The 18,243-nt window shown below is 47.2% G+C and overlaps 33 non-coding genes across 33 annotated transcripts; all 33 read right to left on the reverse strand.

Annotated features, from left to right (window-relative positions):
• Window positions 1-356: 356 nt before the first annotated feature.
• On the reverse strand, window positions 357-548 carry LOC138413342 (U2 spliceosomal RNA). The gene has a single exon (XR_011245681.1). It is a non-coding gene; the product is annotated as a U2 spliceosomal RNA (small nuclear RNA).
• Window positions 549-729: 181 nt separating this feature from the next.
• Window positions 730-842, reverse strand: LOC138412807 (U5 spliceosomal RNA). The gene has a single exon (XR_011245142.1). It is a non-coding gene; the product is annotated as a U5 spliceosomal RNA (small nuclear RNA).
• A 611-nt stretch (window positions 843-1,453) lies between these two features.
• On the reverse strand, window positions 1,454-1,645 carry LOC138413343 (U2 spliceosomal RNA). The gene has a single exon (XR_011245682.1). It is a non-coding gene; the product is annotated as a U2 spliceosomal RNA (small nuclear RNA).
• Window positions 1,646-1,826: 181 nt separating this feature from the next.
• On the reverse strand, window positions 1,827-1,939 carry LOC138412809 (U5 spliceosomal RNA). Its single transcript, XR_011245144.1, has one exon. It is a non-coding gene; the product is annotated as a U5 spliceosomal RNA (small nuclear RNA).
• Window positions 1,940-2,550: 611 nt separating this feature from the next.
• Window positions 2,551-2,742, reverse strand: LOC138412524 (U2 spliceosomal RNA). Its single transcript, XR_011244874.1, has one exon. It is a non-coding gene; the product is annotated as a U2 spliceosomal RNA (small nuclear RNA).
• A 181-nt stretch (window positions 2,743-2,923) lies between these two features.
• On the reverse strand, window positions 2,924-3,036 carry LOC138412810 (U5 spliceosomal RNA). Its single transcript, XR_011245145.1, has one exon. It is a non-coding gene; the product is annotated as a U5 spliceosomal RNA (small nuclear RNA).
• Window positions 3,037-3,647: 611 nt separating this feature from the next.
• LOC138413344 (U2 spliceosomal RNA) lies at window positions 3,648-3,839 on the reverse strand. The gene has a single exon (XR_011245683.1). It is a non-coding gene; the product is annotated as a U2 spliceosomal RNA (small nuclear RNA).
• A 181-nt stretch (window positions 3,840-4,020) lies between these two features.
• LOC138412811 (U5 spliceosomal RNA) lies at window positions 4,021-4,133 on the reverse strand. Its single transcript, XR_011245146.1, has one exon. It is a non-coding gene; the product is annotated as a U5 spliceosomal RNA (small nuclear RNA).
• Window positions 4,134-4,744: 611 nt separating this feature from the next.
• LOC138412545 (U2 spliceosomal RNA) lies at window positions 4,745-4,936 on the reverse strand. Its single transcript, XR_011244895.1, has one exon. It is a non-coding gene; the product is annotated as a U2 spliceosomal RNA (small nuclear RNA).
• A 181-nt stretch (window positions 4,937-5,117) lies between these two features.
• Window positions 5,118-5,230, reverse strand: LOC138412812 (U5 spliceosomal RNA). Its single transcript, XR_011245147.1, has one exon. It is a non-coding gene; the product is annotated as a U5 spliceosomal RNA (small nuclear RNA).
• A 611-nt stretch (window positions 5,231-5,841) lies between these two features.
• Window positions 5,842-6,033, reverse strand: LOC138413345 (U2 spliceosomal RNA). The gene has a single exon (XR_011245684.1). It is a non-coding gene; the product is annotated as a U2 spliceosomal RNA (small nuclear RNA).
• Window positions 6,034-6,214: 181 nt separating this feature from the next.
• Window positions 6,215-6,327, reverse strand: LOC138412813 (U5 spliceosomal RNA). Its single transcript, XR_011245148.1, has one exon. It is a non-coding gene; the product is annotated as a U5 spliceosomal RNA (small nuclear RNA).
• A 611-nt stretch (window positions 6,328-6,938) lies between these two features.
• Window positions 6,939-7,130, reverse strand: LOC138413346 (U2 spliceosomal RNA). The gene has a single exon (XR_011245685.1). It is a non-coding gene; the product is annotated as a U2 spliceosomal RNA (small nuclear RNA).
• Window positions 7,131-7,307: 177 nt separating this feature from the next.
• LOC138412960 (U5 spliceosomal RNA) lies at window positions 7,308-7,424 on the reverse strand. The gene has a single exon (XR_011245295.1). It is a non-coding gene; the product is annotated as a U5 spliceosomal RNA (small nuclear RNA).
• A 611-nt stretch (window positions 7,425-8,035) lies between these two features.
• On the reverse strand, window positions 8,036-8,227 carry LOC138412531 (U2 spliceosomal RNA). The gene has a single exon (XR_011244881.1). It is a non-coding gene; the product is annotated as a U2 spliceosomal RNA (small nuclear RNA).
• Window positions 8,228-8,404: 177 nt separating this feature from the next.
• On the reverse strand, window positions 8,405-8,521 carry LOC138412961 (U5 spliceosomal RNA). The gene has a single exon (XR_011245296.1). It is a non-coding gene; the product is annotated as a U5 spliceosomal RNA (small nuclear RNA).
• A 611-nt stretch (window positions 8,522-9,132) lies between these two features.
• LOC138413347 (U2 spliceosomal RNA) lies at window positions 9,133-9,324 on the reverse strand. Its single transcript, XR_011245686.1, has one exon. It is a non-coding gene; the product is annotated as a U2 spliceosomal RNA (small nuclear RNA).
• A 181-nt stretch (window positions 9,325-9,505) lies between these two features.
• Window positions 9,506-9,618, reverse strand: LOC138412814 (U5 spliceosomal RNA). Its single transcript, XR_011245149.1, has one exon. It is a non-coding gene; the product is annotated as a U5 spliceosomal RNA (small nuclear RNA).
• A 609-nt stretch (window positions 9,619-10,227) lies between these two features.
• LOC138413348 (U2 spliceosomal RNA) lies at window positions 10,228-10,419 on the reverse strand. The gene has a single exon (XR_011245687.1). It is a non-coding gene; the product is annotated as a U2 spliceosomal RNA (small nuclear RNA).
• Window positions 10,420-10,600: 181 nt separating this feature from the next.
• On the reverse strand, window positions 10,601-10,713 carry LOC138412815 (U5 spliceosomal RNA). The gene has a single exon (XR_011245150.1). It is a non-coding gene; the product is annotated as a U5 spliceosomal RNA (small nuclear RNA).
• A 611-nt stretch (window positions 10,714-11,324) lies between these two features.
• Window positions 11,325-11,516, reverse strand: LOC138412546 (U2 spliceosomal RNA). The gene has a single exon (XR_011244896.1). It is a non-coding gene; the product is annotated as a U2 spliceosomal RNA (small nuclear RNA).
• Window positions 11,517-11,697: 181 nt separating this feature from the next.
• Window positions 11,698-11,810, reverse strand: LOC138412816 (U5 spliceosomal RNA). Its single transcript, XR_011245151.1, has one exon. It is a non-coding gene; the product is annotated as a U5 spliceosomal RNA (small nuclear RNA).
• Window positions 11,811-12,419: 609 nt separating this feature from the next.
• On the reverse strand, window positions 12,420-12,611 carry LOC138413350 (U2 spliceosomal RNA). Its single transcript, XR_011245689.1, has one exon. It is a non-coding gene; the product is annotated as a U2 spliceosomal RNA (small nuclear RNA).
• A 181-nt stretch (window positions 12,612-12,792) lies between these two features.
• LOC138412817 (U5 spliceosomal RNA) lies at window positions 12,793-12,905 on the reverse strand. The gene has a single exon (XR_011245152.1). It is a non-coding gene; the product is annotated as a U5 spliceosomal RNA (small nuclear RNA).
• Window positions 12,906-13,514: 609 nt separating this feature from the next.
• Window positions 13,515-13,706, reverse strand: LOC138413351 (U2 spliceosomal RNA). The gene has a single exon (XR_011245690.1). It is a non-coding gene; the product is annotated as a U2 spliceosomal RNA (small nuclear RNA).
• A 181-nt stretch (window positions 13,707-13,887) lies between these two features.
• On the reverse strand, window positions 13,888-14,000 carry LOC138412818 (U5 spliceosomal RNA). The gene has a single exon (XR_011245153.1). It is a non-coding gene; the product is annotated as a U5 spliceosomal RNA (small nuclear RNA).
• Window positions 14,001-14,611: 611 nt separating this feature from the next.
• On the reverse strand, window positions 14,612-14,803 carry LOC138413352 (U2 spliceosomal RNA). The gene has a single exon (XR_011245691.1). It is a non-coding gene; the product is annotated as a U2 spliceosomal RNA (small nuclear RNA).
• A 181-nt stretch (window positions 14,804-14,984) lies between these two features.
• LOC138412911 (U5 spliceosomal RNA) lies at window positions 14,985-15,097 on the reverse strand. The gene has a single exon (XR_011245246.1). It is a non-coding gene; the product is annotated as a U5 spliceosomal RNA (small nuclear RNA).
• A 609-nt stretch (window positions 15,098-15,706) lies between these two features.
• Window positions 15,707-15,898, reverse strand: LOC138413353 (U2 spliceosomal RNA). Its single transcript, XR_011245692.1, has one exon. It is a non-coding gene; the product is annotated as a U2 spliceosomal RNA (small nuclear RNA).
• A 181-nt stretch (window positions 15,899-16,079) lies between these two features.
• Window positions 16,080-16,192, reverse strand: LOC138412820 (U5 spliceosomal RNA). The gene has a single exon (XR_011245155.1). It is a non-coding gene; the product is annotated as a U5 spliceosomal RNA (small nuclear RNA).
• Window positions 16,193-16,803: 611 nt separating this feature from the next.
• Window positions 16,804-16,995, reverse strand: LOC138412532 (U2 spliceosomal RNA). The gene has a single exon (XR_011244882.1). It is a non-coding gene; the product is annotated as a U2 spliceosomal RNA (small nuclear RNA).
• Window positions 16,996-17,176: 181 nt separating this feature from the next.
• Window positions 17,177-17,289, reverse strand: LOC138412821 (U5 spliceosomal RNA). Its single transcript, XR_011245156.1, has one exon. It is a non-coding gene; the product is annotated as a U5 spliceosomal RNA (small nuclear RNA).
• A 611-nt stretch (window positions 17,290-17,900) lies between these two features.
• LOC138413354 (U2 spliceosomal RNA) lies at window positions 17,901-18,092 on the reverse strand. The gene has a single exon (XR_011245693.1). It is a non-coding gene; the product is annotated as a U2 spliceosomal RNA (small nuclear RNA).
• Window positions 18,093-18,243: the final 151 nt, after the last annotated feature.

Raw genomic sequence — 18,243 nt, forward strand, 5'->3', positions numbered from 1 at the left:
GGTCTTGTGTGAAAACAAGTTTTCATGCTTGACAAAGGCTTCCAACTCAATTTGGAATCCAGTTCAAGCTCATTGGGATCCCACTGAGAGCCGTGGATGGTCAGGCACAGACGTGTAGTAGACATCTACTGCAGCCATATCAATCCGTAAGGAATTGGGAACCCCTGATCAGAGTTTCTGGATTGTTCTTCAATCAAGACTCAAGGCAAAAGGAGACTGTGCTTATGACGTTGTATCCCTTACACACTGGCTCTCTCTCTCTCTGCCGGACCATTACCTTCATTTCCTTCACCCGCTGTGAATTGACTTTTGAAACAGGACAATTGTTTGAGTGCTTGGTTTTCTACAAGGTAAGAACAGAGTGCACCGTTCCCAGCGGCACTGCAATGCTAGGTCGATGCGTGGAGTGAAAGGAGCAAGCTCCAAATTTCAGCCCCTCGTGCTAAAAATCGGCTTAATATGTAGTCCTCTTATAGAGGACATATCAGATATTAAACTGATAAGAACAGATACTACACTTGATCTTAGCCAAAAGGCCGAGAAGCGATAACCCCCAAGTGGTGGATGTCCGTGCGGAGCTCTTGGCACAAATCTCACGTGTTGTGGTGCCTCGTACGTACGCACGCATAACAATGGCTGCTGCTTATCGCCTCCGCCCAACCTCTCCTTTGTGGACACATGGTTTCTGAAGTTGGACAGCTCTTTGACTTTTCACAATTTCAAAAGGCTCAGCAATACAGCAAAGCCTGCCAAAAATATATTCAACTCATGGATGTTCCTCTCCACGGAAGTCTTTAGTAAAAGGCGAAAGACTTGTGCGCTTTGAAGAGAAACCAGAGTCAGCATGGCCCTCTGTTCCTGAGCAGCAGAGGAGGCTCTCGGTGACAGTCACCACCTTCACGGTAGGCCTCTCTTTGCTTTCCTATCCCAGTATGCAACATTCCCAACCCTCTGCCAATCAAAAGTAGACACATCTTTATTTCCTCCTGCCCTGGCTAATGTGGTTGGCTTTTGAGCCTGTCTTAGCAATACATCCCTGAACTGCATACATTTGGTCCTAAAGGCTGCCACCAAGCTTCTCACCAAGTCTCCCAGAAGGTCTTGTGTGAAAACAAGTTTTCATGCTTGACAAAGGCTTCCAACTCAATTTGGAATCCAGTTCAAGCTCATTGGGATCCCACTGAGAGCCGTGGATGGTCAGGCACAGACGTGTAGTAGACATCTACTGCAGCCATATCAATCCGTAAGGAATTGGGAACCCCTGATCAGAGTTTCTGGATTGTTCTTCAATCAAGACTCAAGGCAAAAGGAGACTGTGCTTATGACGTTGTATCCCTTACACACTGGCTCTCTCTCTCTCTGCCGGACCATTACCTTCATTTCCTTCACCCGCTGTGAATTGACTTTTGAAACAGGACAATTGTTTGAGTGCTTGGTTTTCTACAAGGTAAGAACAGAGTGCACCGTTCCCAGCGGCACTGCAATGCTAGGTCGATGCGTGGAGTGAAAGGAGCAAGCTCCAAATTTCAGCCCCTCGTGCTAAAAATCGGCTTAATATGTAGTCCTCTTATAGAGGACATATCAGATATTAAACTGATAAGAACAGATACTACACTTGATCTTAGCCAAAAGGCCGAGAAGCGATAACCCCCAAGTGGTGGATGTCCGTGCGGAGCTCTTGGCACAAATCTCACGTGTTGTGGTGCCTCGTACGTACGCACGCATAACAATGGCTGCTGCTTATCGCCTCCGCCCAACCTCTCCTTTGTGGACACATGGTTTCTGAAGTTGGACAGCTCTTTGACTTTTCACAATTTCAAAAGGCTCAGCAATACAGCAAAGCCTGCCAAAAATATATTCAACTCATGGATGTTCCTCTCCACGGAAGTCTTTAGTAAAAGGCGAAAGACTTGTGCGCTTTGAAGAGAAACCAGAGTCAGCATGGCCCTCTGTTCCTGAGCAGCAGAGGAGGCTCTCGGTGACAGTCACCACCTTCACGGTAGGCCTCTCTTTGCTTTCCTATCCCAGTATGCAACATTCCCAACCCTCTGCCAATCAAAAGTAGACACATCTTTATTTCCTCCTGCCCTGGCTAATGTGGTTGGCTTTTGAGCCTGTCTTAGCAATACATCCCTGAACTGCATACATTTGGTCCTAAAGGCTGCCACCAAGCTTCTCACCAAGTCTCCCAGAAGGTCTTGTGTGAAAACAAGTTTTCATGCTTGACAAAGGCTTCCAACTCAATTTGGAATCCAGTTCAAGCTCATTGGGATCCCACTGAGAGCCGTGGATGGTCAGGCACAGACGTGTAGTAGACATCTACTGCAGCCATATCAATCCGTAAGGAATTGGGAACCCCTGATCAGAGTTTCTGGATTGTTCTTCAATCAAGACTCAAGGCAAAAGGAGACTGTGCTTATGACGTTGTATCCCTTACACACTGGCTCTCTCTCTCTCTGCCGGACCATTACCTTCATTTCCTTCACCCGCTGTGAATTGACTTTTGAAACAGGACAATTGTTTGAGTGCTTGGTTTTCTACAAGGTAAGAACAGAGTGCACCATTCCCAGCGGCACTGCAATGCTAGGTCGATGCGTGGAGTGAAAGGAGCAAGCTCCAAATTTCAGCCCCTCGTGCTAAAAATCGGCTTAATATGTAGTCCTCTTATAGAGGACATATCAGATATTAAACTGATAAGAACAGATACTACACTTGATCTTAGCCAAAAGGCCGAGAAGCGATAACCCCCAAGTGGTGGATGTCCGTGCGGAGCTCTTGGCACAAATCTCACGTGTTGTGGTGCCTCGTACGTACGCACGCATAACAATGGCTGCTGCTTATCGCCTCCGCCCAACCTCTCCTTTGTGGACACATGGTTTCTGAAGTTGGACAGCTCTTTGACTTTTCACAATTTCAAAAGGCTCAGCAATACAGCAAAGCCTGCCAAAAATATATTCAACTCATGGATGTTCCTCTCCACGGAAGTCTTTAGTAAAAGGCGAAAGACTTGTGCGCTTTGAAGAGAAACCAGAGTCAGCATGGCCCTCTGTTCCTGAGCAGCAGAGGAGGCTCTCGGTGACAGTCACCACCTTCACGGTAGGCCTCTCTTTGCTTTCCTATCCCAGTATGCAACATTCCCAACCCTCTGCCAATCAAAAGTAGACACATCTTTATTTCCTCCTGCCCTGGCTAATGTGGTTGGCTTTTGAGCCTGTCTTAGCAATACATCCCTGAACTGCATACATTTGGTCCTAAAGGCTGCCACCAAGCTTCTCACCAAGTCTCCCAGAAGGTCTTGTGTGAAAACAAGTTTTCATGCTTGACAAAGGCTTCCAACTCAATTTGGAATCCAGTTCAAGCTCATTGGGATCCCACTGAGAGCCGTGGATGGTCAGGCACAGACGTGTAGTAGACATCTACTGCAGCCATATCAATCCGTAAGGAATTGGGAACCCCTGATCAGAGTTTCTGGATTGTTCTTCAATCAAGACTCAAGGCAAAAGGAGACTGTGCTTATGACGTTGTATCCCTTACACACTGGCTCTCTCTCTCTCTGCCGGACCATTACCTTCATTTCCTTCACCCGCTGTGAATTGACTTTTGAAACAGGACAATTGTTTGAGTGCTTGGTTTTCTACAAGGTAAGAACAGAGTGCACCGTTCCCAGCGGCACTGCAATGCTAGGTCGATGCGTGGAGTGAAAGGAGCAAGCTCCAAATTTCAGCCCCTCGTGCTAAAAATCGGCTTAATATGTAGTCCTCTTATAGAGGACATATCAGATATTAAACTGATAAGAACAGATACTACACTTGATCTTAGCCAAAAGGCCGAGAAGCGATAACCCCCAAGTGGTGGATGTCCGTGCGGAGCTCTTGGCACAAATCTCACGTGTTGTGGTGCCTAGTACGTACGCACGCATAACAATGGCTGCTGCTTATCGCCTCCGCCCTACCTCTCCTTTGTGGACACATGGTTTCTGAAGTTGGACAGCTCTTTGACTTTTCACAATTTCAAAAGGCTCAGCAATACAGCAAAGCCTGCCAAAAATATATTCAACTCATGGATGTTCCTCTCCACGGAAGTCTTTAGTAAAAGGCGAAAGACTTGTGCGCTTTGAAGAGAAACCAGAGTCAGCATGGCCCTCTGTTCCTGAGCAGCAGAGGAGGCTCTCGGTGACAGTCACCACCTTCACGGTAGGCCTCTCTTTGCTTTCCTATCCCAGTATGCAACATTCCCAACCCTCTGCCAATCAAAAGTAGACACATCTTTATTTCCTCCTGCCCTGGCTAATGTGGTTGGCTTTTGAGCCTGTCTTAGCAATACATCCCTGAACTGCATACATTTGGTCCTAAAGGCTGCCACCAAGCTTCTCACCAAGTCTCCCAGAAGGTCTTGTGTGAAAACAAGTTTTCATGCTTGACAAAGGCTTCCAACTCAATTTGGAATCCAGTTCAAGCTCATTGGGATCCCACTGAGAGCCGTGGATGGTCAGGCACAGACGTGTAGTAGACATCTACTGCAGCCATATCAATCCGTAAGGAATTGGGAACCCCTGATCAGAGTTTCTGGATTGTTCTTCAATCAAGACTCAAGGCAAAAGGAGACTGTGCTTATGACGTTGTATCCCTTACACACTGGCTCTCTCTCTCTCTGCCGGACCATTACCTTCATTTCCTTCACCCGCTGTGAATTGACTTTTGAAACAGGACAATTGTTTGAGTGCTTGGTTTTCTACAAGGTAAGAACAGAGTGCACCGTTCCCAGCGGCACTGCAATGCTAGGTCGATGCGTGGAGTGAAAGGAGCAAGCTCCAAATTTCAGCCCCTCGTGCTAAAAATCGGCTTAATATGTAGTCCTCTTATAGAGGACATATCAGATATTAAACTGATAAGAACAGATACTTCACTTGATCTTAGCCAAAAGGCCGAGAAGCGATAACCCCCAAGTGGTGGATGTCCGTGCGGAGCTCTTGGCACAAATCTCACGTGTTGTGGTGCCTCGTACGTACGCACGCATAACAATGGCTGCTGCTTATCGCCTCCGCCCAACCTCTCCTTTGTGGACACATGGTTTCTGAAGTTGGACAGCTCTTTGACTTTTCACAATTTCAAAAGGCTCAGCAATACAGCAAAGCCTGCCAAAAATATATTCAACTCATGGATGTTCCTCTCCACGGAAGTCTTTAGTAAAAGGCGAAAGACTTGTGCGCTTTGAAGAGAAACCAGAGTCAGCATGGCCCTCTGTTCCTGAGCAGCAGAGGAGGCTCTCGGTGACAGTCACCACCTTCACGGTAGGCCTCTCTTTGCTTTCCTATCCCAGTATGCAACATTCCCAACCCTCTGCCAATCAAAAGTAGACACATCTTTATTTCCTCCTGCCCTGGCTAATGTGGTTGGCTTTTGAGCCTGTCTTAGCAATACATCCCTGAACTGCATACATTTGGTCCTAAAGGCTGCCACCAAGCTTCTCACCAAGTCTCCCAGAAGGTCTTGTGTGAAAACAAGTTTTCATGCTTGACAAAGGCTTCCAACTCAATTTGGAATCCAGTTCAAGCTCATTGGGATCCCACTGAGAGCCGTGGATGGTCAGGCACAGACGTGTAGTAGACATCTACTGCAGCCATATCAATCCGTAAGGAATTGGGAACCCCTGATCAGAGTTTCTGGATTGTTCTTCAATCAAGACTCAAGGCAAAAGGAGACTGTGCTTATGACGTTGTATCCCTTACACACTGGCTCTCTCTCTCTCTGCCGGACCATTACCTTCATTTCCTTCACCCGCTGTGAATTGACTTTTGAAACAGGACAATTGTTTGAGTGCTTGGTTTTCTACAAGGTAAGAACAGAGTGCACCGTTCCCAGCGGCACTGCAATGCTAGGTCGATGCGTGGAGTGAAAGGAGCAAGCTCCAAATTTCAGCCCCTCGTGCTAAAAATCGGCTTAATATGTAGTCCTCTTATAGAGGACATATCAGATATTAAACTGATAAGAACAGATACTACACTTGATCTTAGCCAAAAGGCCGAGAAGCGATAACCCCCAAGTGGTGGATGTCCGTGCGGAGCTCTTGGCACAAATCTCACGTGTTGTGGTGCCTCGTACGTACGCACGCATAACAATGGCTGCTGCTTATCGCCTCCGCCCAACCTCTCCTTTGTGGACACATGGTTTCTGAAGTTGGACAGCTCTTTGACTTTTCACAATTTCAAAAGGCTCAGCAATACAGCAAAGCCTGCCAAAAATATATTCAACTCATGGATGTTCCTCTCCACGGAAGTCTTTAGTAAAAGGCGAAAGACTTGTGCGCTTTGAAGAGAAACCAGAGTCAGCATGGCCCTCTGTTCCTGAGCAGCAGAGGAGGCTCTCGGTGACAGTCACCACCTTCACGGTAGGCCTCTCTTTGCTTTCCTATCCCAGTATGCAACATTCCCAACCCTCTGCCAATCAAAAGTAGACACATCTTTATTTCCTCCTGCCCTGGCTAATGTGGTTGGCTTTTGAGCCTGTCTTAGCAATACATCCCTGAACTGCATACATTTGGTCCTAAAGGCTGCCACCAAGCTTCTCACCAAGTCTCCCAGAAGGTCTTGTGTGAAAACAAGTTTTCATGCTTGACAAAGGCTTCCAACTCAATTTGGAATCCAGTTCAAGCTCATTGGGATCCCACTGAGAGCCGTGGATGGTCAGGCACAGACGTGTAGTAGACATCTACTGCAGCCATATCAATCCGTAAGGAATTGGGAACCCCTGATCAGAGTTTCTGGATTGTTCTTCAATCAAGACTCAAGGCAAAAGGAGACTGTGCTTATGACGTTGTATCCCTTACACACTGGCTCTCTCTCTCTCTGCCGGACCATTACCTTCATTTCCTTCACCCGCTGTGAATTGACTTTTGAAACAGGACAATTGTTTGAGTGCTTGGTTTTCTACAAGGTAAGAACAGAGTGCACCGTTCCCAGCGGCACTGCAATGCTAGGTCGATGCGTGGAGTGAAAGGAGCAAGCTCCAAATTTCAGCCCCTCGTGCTAAAAATCGGCTTAATATGTAGTCCTCTTATAGAGGACATATCAGATATTAAACTGATAAGAACAGATACTACACTTGATCTTAGCCAAAAGGCCGAGAAGCGATAACCCCCAAGTGGTGGATGTCCGTGCGGAGCTCTTGGCACAAATCTCACGTGTTGTGGTGCCTCGTACGTACGCACGCATAACAATGGCTGCTGCTTATCGCCTCCGCCCAACCTCTCCTTTGTGGACACATGGTTTCTGAAGTTGGACAGCTCTTTGACTTTTCACAATTTCAAAAGGCTGAGCAATACAGCAAAGCCTGCCAAAAATATATTCAACTCATGGATGTTCCTCTCCACGGAAGTCTTTAGTAAAAGGCGAAAGACTTGTGCGCTTTGAAGAGAAACCAGAGTCAGCATGGCCCTCTGTTCCTGAGCAGCAGAGGAGGCTCTCGGTGACAGTCACCACCTTCACGGTAGGCCTCTCTTTGCTTTCCTATCCCAGTATGCAACATTCCCAACCCTCTGCCAATCAAAAGTAGACACATCTTTATTTCCTCCTGCCCTGGCTAATGTGGTTGGCTTTTGAGCCTGTCTTAGCAATACATCCCTGAACTGCATACATTTGGTCCTAAAGGCTGCCACCAAGCTTCTCACCAAGTCTCCCAGAAGGTCTTGTGTGAAAACAAGTTTTCATGCTTGACAAAGGCTTCCAACTCAATTTGGAATCCAGTTCAAGCTCATTGGGATCCCACTGAGAGCCGTGGATGGTCAGGCACAGACGTGTAGTAGACATCTACTGCAGCCATATCAATCCGTAAGGAATTGGGAACCCCTGATCAGAGTTTCTGGATTGTTCTTCAATCAAGACTCAAGGCAAAAGGAGACTGTGCTTATGACGTTGTATCCCTTACACACTGGCTCTCTCTCTCTCTGCCGGACCATTACCTTCATTTCCTTCACCCGCTGTGAATTGACTTTTGAAACAGGACAATTGTTTGAGTGCTTGGTTTTCTACAAGGTAAGAACAGAGTGCACCGTTCCCAGCGGCACTGCAATGCTAGGTCGATGCGTGGAGTGAAAGGAGCAAGCTCCAAATTTCAGCCCCTCGTGCTAAAATTCGGCTTAATATGTAGTCCTCTTATAGAGGACATATCAGATATTAAACTGATAAGAACAGATACTACACTTGATCTTAGCCAAAAGGCCGAGAAGCGATAACCCCCAAGTGGTGGATGTCCGTGCGGAGCTCTTGGCACAAATCTCACGTGTTGTGGTGCCTCGTACGTACGCACGCATAACAATGGCTGCTGCTTATCGCCTCCGCCCAACCTCTCCTTTGTGGACACATGGTTTCTGAAGTTGGACAGCTCTTTGACTTTTCACAATTTCAAAAGGCTGAGCAATACAGCAAAGCCTGCCAAAAATATATTCAACTCATGGATGTTCCTCTCCACGGAAGTCTTTAGTAAAAGGCGAAAGACTTGTGCGCTTTGAAGAGAAACCAGAGTCAGCATGGCCCTCTGTTCCTGAGCAGCAGAGGAGGCTCTCGGTGACAGTCACCACCTTCACGGTAGGCCTCTCTTTGCTTTCCTATCCCAGTATGCAACATTCCCAACCCTCTGCCAATCAAAAGTAGACACATCTTTATTTCCTCCTGCCCTGGCTAATGTGGTTGGCTTTTGAGCCTGTCTTAGCAATACATCCCTGAACTGCATACATTTGGTCCTAAAGGCTGCCACCAAGCTTCTCACCAAGTCTCCCAGAAGGTCTTGTGTGAAAACAAGTTTTCATGCTTGACAAAGGCTTCCAACTCAATTTGGAATCCAGTTCAAGCTCATTGGGATCCCACTGAGAGCCGTGGATGGTCAGGCACAGACGTGTAGTAGACATCTACTGCAGCCATATCAATCCGTAAGGAATTGGGAACCCCTGATCAGAGTTTCTGGATTGTTCTTCAATCAAGACTCAAGGCAAAAGGAGACTGTGCTTATGACGTTGTATCCCTTACACACTGGCTCTCTCTCTCTCTGCCGGACCATTACCTTCATTTCCTTCACCCGCTGTGAATTGACTTTTGAAACAGGACAATTGTTTGAGTGCTTGGTTTTCTACAAGGTAAGAACAGAGTGCACCGTTCCCAGCGGCACTGCAATGCTAGGTCGATGCGTGGAGTGAAAGGAGCAAGCTCCAAATTTCAGCCCCTCGTGCTAAAAATCGGCTTAATATGTAGTCCTCTTATAGAGGACATATCAGATATTAAACTGATAAGAACAGATACTACACTTGATCTTAGCCAAAAGGCCGAGAAGCGATAACCCCCAAGTGGTGGATGTCCGTGCGGAGCTCTTGGCACAAATCTCACGTGTTGTGGTGCCTCGTACGTACGCACGCATAACAATGGCTGCTGCTTATCGCCTCCGCCCAACCTCTCCTTTGTGGACACATGGTTTCTGAAGTTGGACAGCTCTTTGACTTTTCACAATTTCAAAAGGCTCAGCAATACAGCAAAGCCTGCCAAAAATATATTCAACTCATGGATGTTCCTCTCCACGGAAGTCTTTAGTAAAAGGCGAAAGACTTGTGCGCTTTGAAGAGAAACCAGAGTCAGCATGGCCCTCTGTTCCTGAGCAGCAGAGGAGGCTCTCGGTGACAGTCACCACCTTCACGGTAGGCCTCCCTTTGCTTTCCTATCCCAGTATGCAACATTCCCAACCCTCTGCCAATCAAAAGTAGACACATCTTTATTTCCTCCTGGCCTGGCTAATGTGGTGGGCTTTTGAGCCTGTCTTAGCAATACATCCCTGAACTGCATACATTTGGTCCTAAAGGCTGCCACCAAGCTTCTCACCAAGTCTCCCAGAAGGTCTTGTGTGAAAACAAGTTTTCATGCTTGACAAAGGCTTCCAACTCAACTTGGAATCCAGTTCAAGCTCATTGGGATCCCACTGAGAGCCGTGGATGGTCAGGCACAGACGTGTAGTAGACATCTACTGCAGCCATATCAATCCGTAAGGAATTGGGAACCCCTGATCAGAGTTTCTGGATTGTTCTTCAATCAAGACTCAAGGCAAAAGGAGACTGTGCTTATGACGTTGTATCCCTTACACACTGGCTCTCTCTCTCTGCCGGACCATTACCTTCATTTCCTTCACCCGCTGTGAATTGACTTTTGAAACAGGACAATTGTTTGCGTGCTTGGTTTTCTACAAGGTAAGAACAGAGTGCACCGTTCCCAGCGGCACTGCAATGCTAGGTCGATGCGTGGAGTGAAAGGAGCAAGCTCCAAATTTCAGCCCCTCGTGCTAAAAATCGGCTTAATATGTAGTCCTCTTATAGAGGACATATCAGATATTAAACTGATAAGAACAGATACTACACTTGATCTTAGCCAAAAGGCCGAGAAGCGATAACCCCCAAGTGGTGGATGTCCGTGCGGAGCTCTTGGCACAAATCTCACGTGTTGTGGTGCCTCGTACGTACGCACGCATAACAATGGCTGCTGCTTATCGCCTCCGCCCAACCTCTCCTTTGTGGACACATGGTTTCTGAAGTTGGACAGCTCTTTGACTTTTCACAATTTCAAAAGGCTCAGCAATACAGCAAAGCCTGCCAAAAATATATTCAACTCATGGATGTTCCTCTCCACGGAAGTCTTTAGTAAAAGGCGAAAGACTTGTGCGCTTTGAAGAGAAACCAGAGTCAGCATGGCCCTCTGTTCCTGAGCAGCAGAGGAGGCTCTCGGTGACAGTCACCACCTTCACGGTAGGCCTCTCTTTGCTTTCCTATCCCAGTATGCAACATTCCCAACCCTCTGCCAATCAAAAGTAGACACATCTTTATTTCCTCCTGGCCTGGCTAATGTGGTTGGCTTTTGAGCCTGTCTTAGCAATACATCCCTGAACTGCATACATTTGGTCCTAAAGGCTGCCACCAAGCTTCTCACCAAGTCTCCCAGAAGGTCTTGTGTGAAAACAAGTTTTCATGCTTGACAAAGGCTTCCAACTCAATTTGGAATCCAGTTCAAGCTCATTGGGATCCCACTGAGAGCCGTGGATGGTCAGGCACAGACGTGTAGTAGACATCTACTGCAGCCATATCAATCCGTAAGGAATTGGGAACCCCTGATCAGAGTTTCTGGATTGTTCTTCAATCAAGACTCAAGGCAAAAGGAGACTGTGCTTATGACGTTGTATCCCTTACACACTGGCTCTCTCTCTCTCTGCCGGACCATTACCTTCATTTCCTTCACCCGCTGTGAATTGACTTTTGAAACAGGACAATTGTTTGAGTGCTTGGTTTTCTACAAGGTAAGAACAGAGTGCACCGTTCCCAGCGGCACTGCAATGCTAGGTCGATGCGTGGAGTGAAAGGAGCAAGCTCCAAATTTCAGCCCCTCGTGCTAAAAATCGGCTTAATATGTAGTCCTCTTATAGAGGACATATCAGATATTAAACTGATAAGAACAGATACTTCACTTGATCTTAGCCAAAAGGCCGAGAAGCGATAACCCCCAAGTGGTGGATGTCCGTGCGGAGCTCTTGGCACAAATCTCACGTGTTGTGGTGCCTCGTACGTACGCACGCATAACAATGGCTGCTGCTTATCGCCTCCGCCCAACCTCTCCTTTGTGGACACATGGTTTCTGAAGTTGGACAGCTCTTTGACTTTTCACAATTTCAAAAGGCTCAGCAATACAGCAAAGCCTGCCAAAAATATATTCAACTCATGGATGTTCCTCTCCACGGAAGTCTTTAGTAAAAGGCGAAAGACTTGTGCGCTTTGAAGAGAAACCAGAGTCAGCATGGCCCTCTGTTCCTGAGCAGCAGAGGAGGCTCTCGGTGACAGTCACCACCTTCACGGTAGGCCTCTCTTTGCTTTCCTATCCCAGTATGCAACATTCCCAACCCTCTGCCAATCAAAAGTAGACACATCTTTATTTCCTCCTGCCCTGGCTAATGTGGTTGGCTTTTGAGCCTGTCTTAGCAATACATCCCTGAACTGCATACATTTGGTCCTAAAGGCTGCCACCAAGCTTCTCACCAAGTCTCCCAGAAGGTCTTGTGTGAAAACAAGTTTTCATGCTTGACAAAGGCTTCCAACTCAATTTGGAATCCAGTTCAAGCTCATTGGGATCCCACTGAGAGCCGTGGATGGTCAGGCACAGACGTGTAGTAGACATCTACTGCAGCCATATCAATCCGTAAGGAATTGGGAACCCCTGATCAGAGTTTCTGGATTGTTCTTCAATCAAGACTCAAGGCAAAAGGAGACTGTGCTTATGACGTTGTATCCCTTACACACTGGCTCTCTCTCTCTGCCGGACCATTACCTTCATTTCCTTCACCCGCTGTGAATTGACTTTTGAAACAGGACAATTGTTTGCGTGCTTGGTTTTCTACAAGGTAAGAACAGAGTGCACCGTTCCCAGCGGCACTGCAATGCTAGGTCGATGCGTGGAGTGAAAGGAGCAAGCTCCAAATTTCAGCCCCTCGTGCTAAAAATCGGCTTAATATGTAGTCCTCTTATAGAGGACATATCAGATATTAAACTGATAAGAACAGATACTACACTTGATCTTAGCCAAAAGGCCGAGAAGCGATAACCCCCAAGTGGTGGATGTCCGTGCGGAGCTCTTGGCACAAATCTCACGTGTTGTGGTGCCTCGTACGTACGCACGCATAACAATGGCTGCTGCTTATCGCCTCCGCCCAACCTCTCCTTTGTGGACACATGGTTTCTGAAGTTGGACAGCTCTTTGACTTTTCACAATTTCAAAAGGCTCAGCAATACAGCAAAGCCTGCCAAAAATATATTCAACTCATGGATGTTCCTCTCCACGGAAGTCTTTAGTAAAAGGCGAAAGACTTGTGCGCTTTGAAGAGAAACCAGAGTCAGCATGGCCCTCTGTTCCTGAGCAGCAGAGGAGGCTCTCGGTGACAGTCACCACCTTCACGGTAGGCCTCTCTTTGCTTTCCTATCCCAGTATGCAACATTCCCAACCCTCTGCCAATCAAAAGTAGACACATCTTTATTTCCTCCTGGCCTGGCTAATGTGGTTGGCTTTTGAGCCTGTCTTAGCAATACATCCCTGAACTGCATACATTTGGTCCTAAAGGCTGCCACCAAGCTTCTCACCAAGTCTCCCAGAAGGTCTTGTGTGAAAACAAGTTTTCATGCTTGACAAAGGCTTCCAACTCAATTTGGAATCCAGTTCAAGCTCATTGGGATCCCACTGAGAGCAGTGGATGGTCAGGCACAGACGTGTAGTAGACATCTACTGCAGCCATATCAATCCGTAAGGAATTGGGAACCCCTGATCAGAGTTTCTGGATTGTTCTTCAATCAAGACTCAAGGCAAAAGGAGACTGTGCTTATGACGTTGTATCCCTTACACACTGGCTCTCTCTCTCTGCCGGACCATTACCTTCATTTCCTTCACCCGCTGTGAATTGACTTTTGAAACAGGACAATTGTTTGCGTGCTTGGTTTTCTACAAGGTAAGAACAGAGTGCACCGTTCCCAGCGGCACTGCAATGCTAGGTCGATGCGTGGAGTGAAAGGAGCAAGCTCCAAATTTCAGCCCCTCGTGCTAAAAATCGGCTTAATATGTAGTCCTCTTATAGAGGACATATCAGATATTAAACTGATAAGAACAGATACTACACTTGATCTTAGCCAAAAGGCCGAGAAGCGATAACCCCCAAGTGGTGGATGTCCGTGCGGAGCTCTTGGCACAAATCTCACGTGTTGTGGTGCCTCGTACGTACGCACGCATAACAATGGCTGCTGCTTATCGCCTCCGCCCAACCTCTCCTTTGTGGACACATGGTTTCTGAAGTTGGACAGCTCTTTGACTTTTCACAATTTCAAAAGGCTCAGCAATACAGCAAAGCCTGCCAAAAATATATTCAACTCATGGATGTTCCTCTCCACGGAAGTCTTTAGTAAAAGGCGAAAGACTTGTGCGCTTTGAAGAGAAACCAGAGTCAGCATGGCCCTCTGTTCCTGAGCAGCAGAGGAGGCTCTCGGTGACAGTCACCACCTTCACGGTAGGCCTCTCTTTGCTTTCCTATCCCAGTATGCAACATTCCCAACCCTCTGCCAATCAAAAGTAGACACATCTTTATTTCCTCCTGGCCTGGCTAATGTGGTGGGCTTTTGAGCCTGTCTTAGCAATACATCCCTGAACTGCATACATTTGGTCCTAAAGGCTGCCACCAAGCTTCTCACCAAGTCTCCCAGAAGGTCTTGTGTGAAAACAAGTTTTCATGCTTGACAAAGGCTTCCAACTCAACTTGGAATCCAGTTCAAGCTCATTGGGATCCCACTGAGAGCCGTGGATGGTCAGGCACAGACGTGTAGTAGACATCTACTGCAGCCATATCAATCCGTAAGGAATTGGGAACCCCTGATCAGAGTTTCTGGATTGTTCTTCAATCAAGACTCAAGGCAAAAGGAGACTGTGCTTATGACGTTGTATCCCTTACACACTGGCTCTCTCTCTCTCTGCCGGACCATTACCTTCATTTCCTTCACCCGCTGTGAATTGACTTTTGAAACAGGACAATTGTTTGCGTGCTTGGTTTTCTACAAGGTAAGAACAGAGTGCACCGTTCCCAGCGGCACTGCAATGCTAGGTCGATGCGTGGAGTGAAAGGAGCAAGCTCCAAATTTCAGCCCCTCGTGCTAAAAATCGGCTTAATATGTAGTCCTCTTATAGAGGACATATCAGATATTAAACTGATAAGAACAGATACTACACTTGATCTTAGCCAAAAGGCCGAGAAGCGATAACCCCCAAGTGGTGGATGTCCGTGCGGAGCTCTTGGCACAAATCTCACGTGTTGTGGTGCCTCGTACGTACGCACGCATAACAATGGCTGCTGCTTATCGCCTCCGCCCAACCTCTCCTTTGTGGACACATGGTTTCTGAAGTTGGACAGCTCTTTGACTTTTCACAATTTCAAAAGGCTCAGCAATACAGCAAAGCCTGCCAAAAATATATTCAACTCATGGCTGTTCCTCTCCACGGAAGTCTTTAGTAAAAGGCGAAAGACTTGTGCGCTTTGAAGAGAAACCAGAGTCAGCATGGCCCTCTGTTCCTGAGCAGCAGAGGAGGCTCTCGGTGACAGTCACCACCTTCACGGTAGGCCTCTCTTTGCTTTCCTATCCCAGTATGCAACATTCCCAACCCTCTGCCAATCAAAAGTAGACACATCTTTATTTCCTCCTGGCCTGGCTAATGTGGTTGGCTTTTGAGCCTGTCTTAGCAATACATCCCTGAACTGCATACATTTGGTCCTAAAGGCTGCCACCAAGCTTCTCACCAAGTCTCCCAGAAGGTCTTGTGTGAAAACAAGTTTTCATGCTTGACAAAGGCTTCCAACTCAATTTGGAATCCAGTTCAAGCTCATTGGGATCCCACTGAGAGCCGTGGATGGTCAGGCACAGACGTGTAGTAGACATCTACTGCAGCCATATCAATCCGTAAGGAATTGGGAACCCCTGATCAGAGTTTCTGGATTGTTCTTCAATCAAGACTCAAGGCAAAAGGAGACTGTGCTTATGACGTTGTATCCCTTACACACTGGCTCTCTCTCTCTGCCGGACCATTACCTTCATTTCCTTCACCCGCTGTGAATTGACTTTTGAAACAGGACAATTGTTTGCGTGCTTGGTTTTCTACAAGGTAAGAACAGAGTGCACCGTTCCCAGCGGCACTGCAATGCTAGGTCGATGCGTGGAGTGAAAGGAGCAAGCTCCAAATTTCAGCCCCTCGTGCTAAAAATCGGCTTAATATGTAGTCCTCTTATAGAGGACATATCAGATATTAAACTGATAAGAACAGATACTACACTTGATCTTAGCCAAAAGGCCGAGAAGCGATAACCCCCAAGTGGTGGATGTCCGTGCGGAGCTCTTGGCACAAATCTCACGTGTTGTGGTGCCTCGTACGTACGCACGCATAACAATGGCTGCTGCTTATCGCCTCCGCCCAACCTCTCCTTTGTGGACACATGGTTTCTGAAGTTGGACAGCTCTTTGACTTTTCACAATTTCAAAAGGCTCAGCAATACAGCAAAGCCTGCCAAAAATATATTCAACTCATGGATGTTCCTCTCCACGGAAGTCTTTAGTAAAAGGCGAAAGACTTGTGCGCTTTGAAGAGAAACCAGAGTCAGCATGGCCCTCTGTTCCTGAGCAGCAGAGGAGGCTCTCGGTGACAGTCACCACCTTCACGGTAGGCCTCTCTTTGCTTTCCTATCCCAGTATGCAACATTCCCAACCCTCTGCCAATCAAAAGTAGACACATCTTTATTTCCTCCTGCCCTGGCTAATGTGGTTGGCTTTTGAGCCTGTCTTAGCAATACATCCCTGAACTGCATACATTTGGTCCTAAAGGCTGCCACCAAGCTTCTCACCAAGTCTCCCAGAAGGTCTTGTGTGAAAACAAGTTTTCATGCTTGACAAAGGCTTCCAACTCAATTTGGAATCCAGTTCAAGCTCATTGGGATCCCACTGAGAGCCGTGGATGGTCAGGCACAGACGTGTAGTAGACATCTACTGCAGCCATATCAATCCGTAAGGAATTGGGAACCCCTGATCAGAGTTTCTGGATTGTTCTTCAATCAAGACTCAAGGCAAAAGGAGACTGTGCTTATGACGTTGTATCCCTTACACACTGGCTCTCTCTCTCTCTGCCGGACCATTACCTTCATTTCCTTCACCCGCTGTGAATTGACTTTTGAAACAGGACAATTGTTTGAGTGCTTGGTTTTCTACAAGGTAAGAACAGAGTGCACCGTTCCCAGCGGCACTGCAATGCTAGGTCGATGCGTGGAGTGAAAGGAGCAAGCTCCAAATTTCAGCCCCTCGTGCTAAAATTCGGCTTAATATGTAGTCCTCTTATAGAGGACATATCAGATATTAAACTGATAAGAACAGATACTACACTTGATCTTAGCCAAAAGGCCGAGAAGCGATAACCCCCAAGTGGTGGATGTCCGTGCGGAGCTCTTGGCACAAATCTCACGTGTTGTGGTGCCTCGTACGTACGCACGCATAACAATGGCTGCTGCTTATCGCCTCCGCCCAACCTCTCCTTTGTGGACACATGGTTTCTGAAGTTGGACAGCTCTTTGACTTTTCACAATTTCAAAAGGCTCAGCAATACAGCAAAGCCTGCCAAAAATATATTCAACTCATGGATGTTCCTCTCCACGGAAGTCTTTAGTAAAAGGCGAAAGACTTGTGCGCTTTGAAGAGAAACCAGAGTCAGCATGGCCCTCTGTTCCTGAGCAGCAGAGGAGGCTCTCGGTGACAGTCACCACCTTCACGGTAGGCCTCTCTTTGCTTTCCTATCCCAGTATGCAACATTCCCAACCCTCTGCCAATCAAAAGTAGACACATCTTTATTTCCTCCTGCCCTGGCTAATGTGGTTGGCTTTTGAGCCTGTCTTAGCAATACATCCCTGAACTGCATACATTTGGTCCTAAAGGCTGCCACCAAGCTTCTCACCAAGTCTCCCAGAAGGTCTTGTGTGAAAACAAGTTTTCATGCTTGACAAAGGCTTCCAACTCAATTTGGAATCCAGTTCAAGCTCATTGGGATCCCACTGAGAGCCGTGGATGGTCAGGCACAGACGTGTAGTAGACATCTACTGCAGCCATATCAATCCGTAAGGAATTGGGAACCCCTGATCAGAGTTTCTGGATTGTTCTTCAATCAAGACTCAAGGCAAAAGGAGACTGTGCTTATGACGTTGTATCCCTTACACACTGGCTCTCTCTCTCTCTGCCGGACCATTACCTTCATTTCCTTCACCCGCTGTGAATTGACTTTTGAAACAGGACAATTGTTTGAGTGCTTGGTTTTCTACAAGGTAAGAACAGAGTGCACCGTTCCCAGCGGCACTGCAATGCTAGGTCGATGCGTGGAGTGAAAGGAGCAAGCTCCAAATTTCAGCCCCTCGTGCTAAAAATCGGCTTAATATGTAGTCCTCTTATAGAGGACATATCAGATATTAAACTGATAAGAACAGATACTACACTTGATCTTAGCCAAAAGGCCGAGAAGCGATAACCCCCAAGTGGTGGATGTCCGTGCGGAGCTCTTGGCACAAATCTCACGTGTTGTGGTGCCTCGTACGTACGCACGCATAACAATGGCTGCTGCTTATCGCCTCCGCCCAACCTCTCCTTTGTGGACACATGGTTTCTGAAGTTGGACAG

Source organism: Paralichthys olivaceus, chromosome 12, assembly GCF_024713975.1.
Source record: "Paralichthys olivaceus isolate ysfri-2021 chromosome 12, ASM2471397v2, whole genome shotgun sequence".
In the NCBI taxonomy this organism is placed as follows: domain Eukaryota; kingdom Metazoa; phylum Chordata; class Actinopteri; order Pleuronectiformes; family Paralichthyidae; genus Paralichthys; species Paralichthys olivaceus.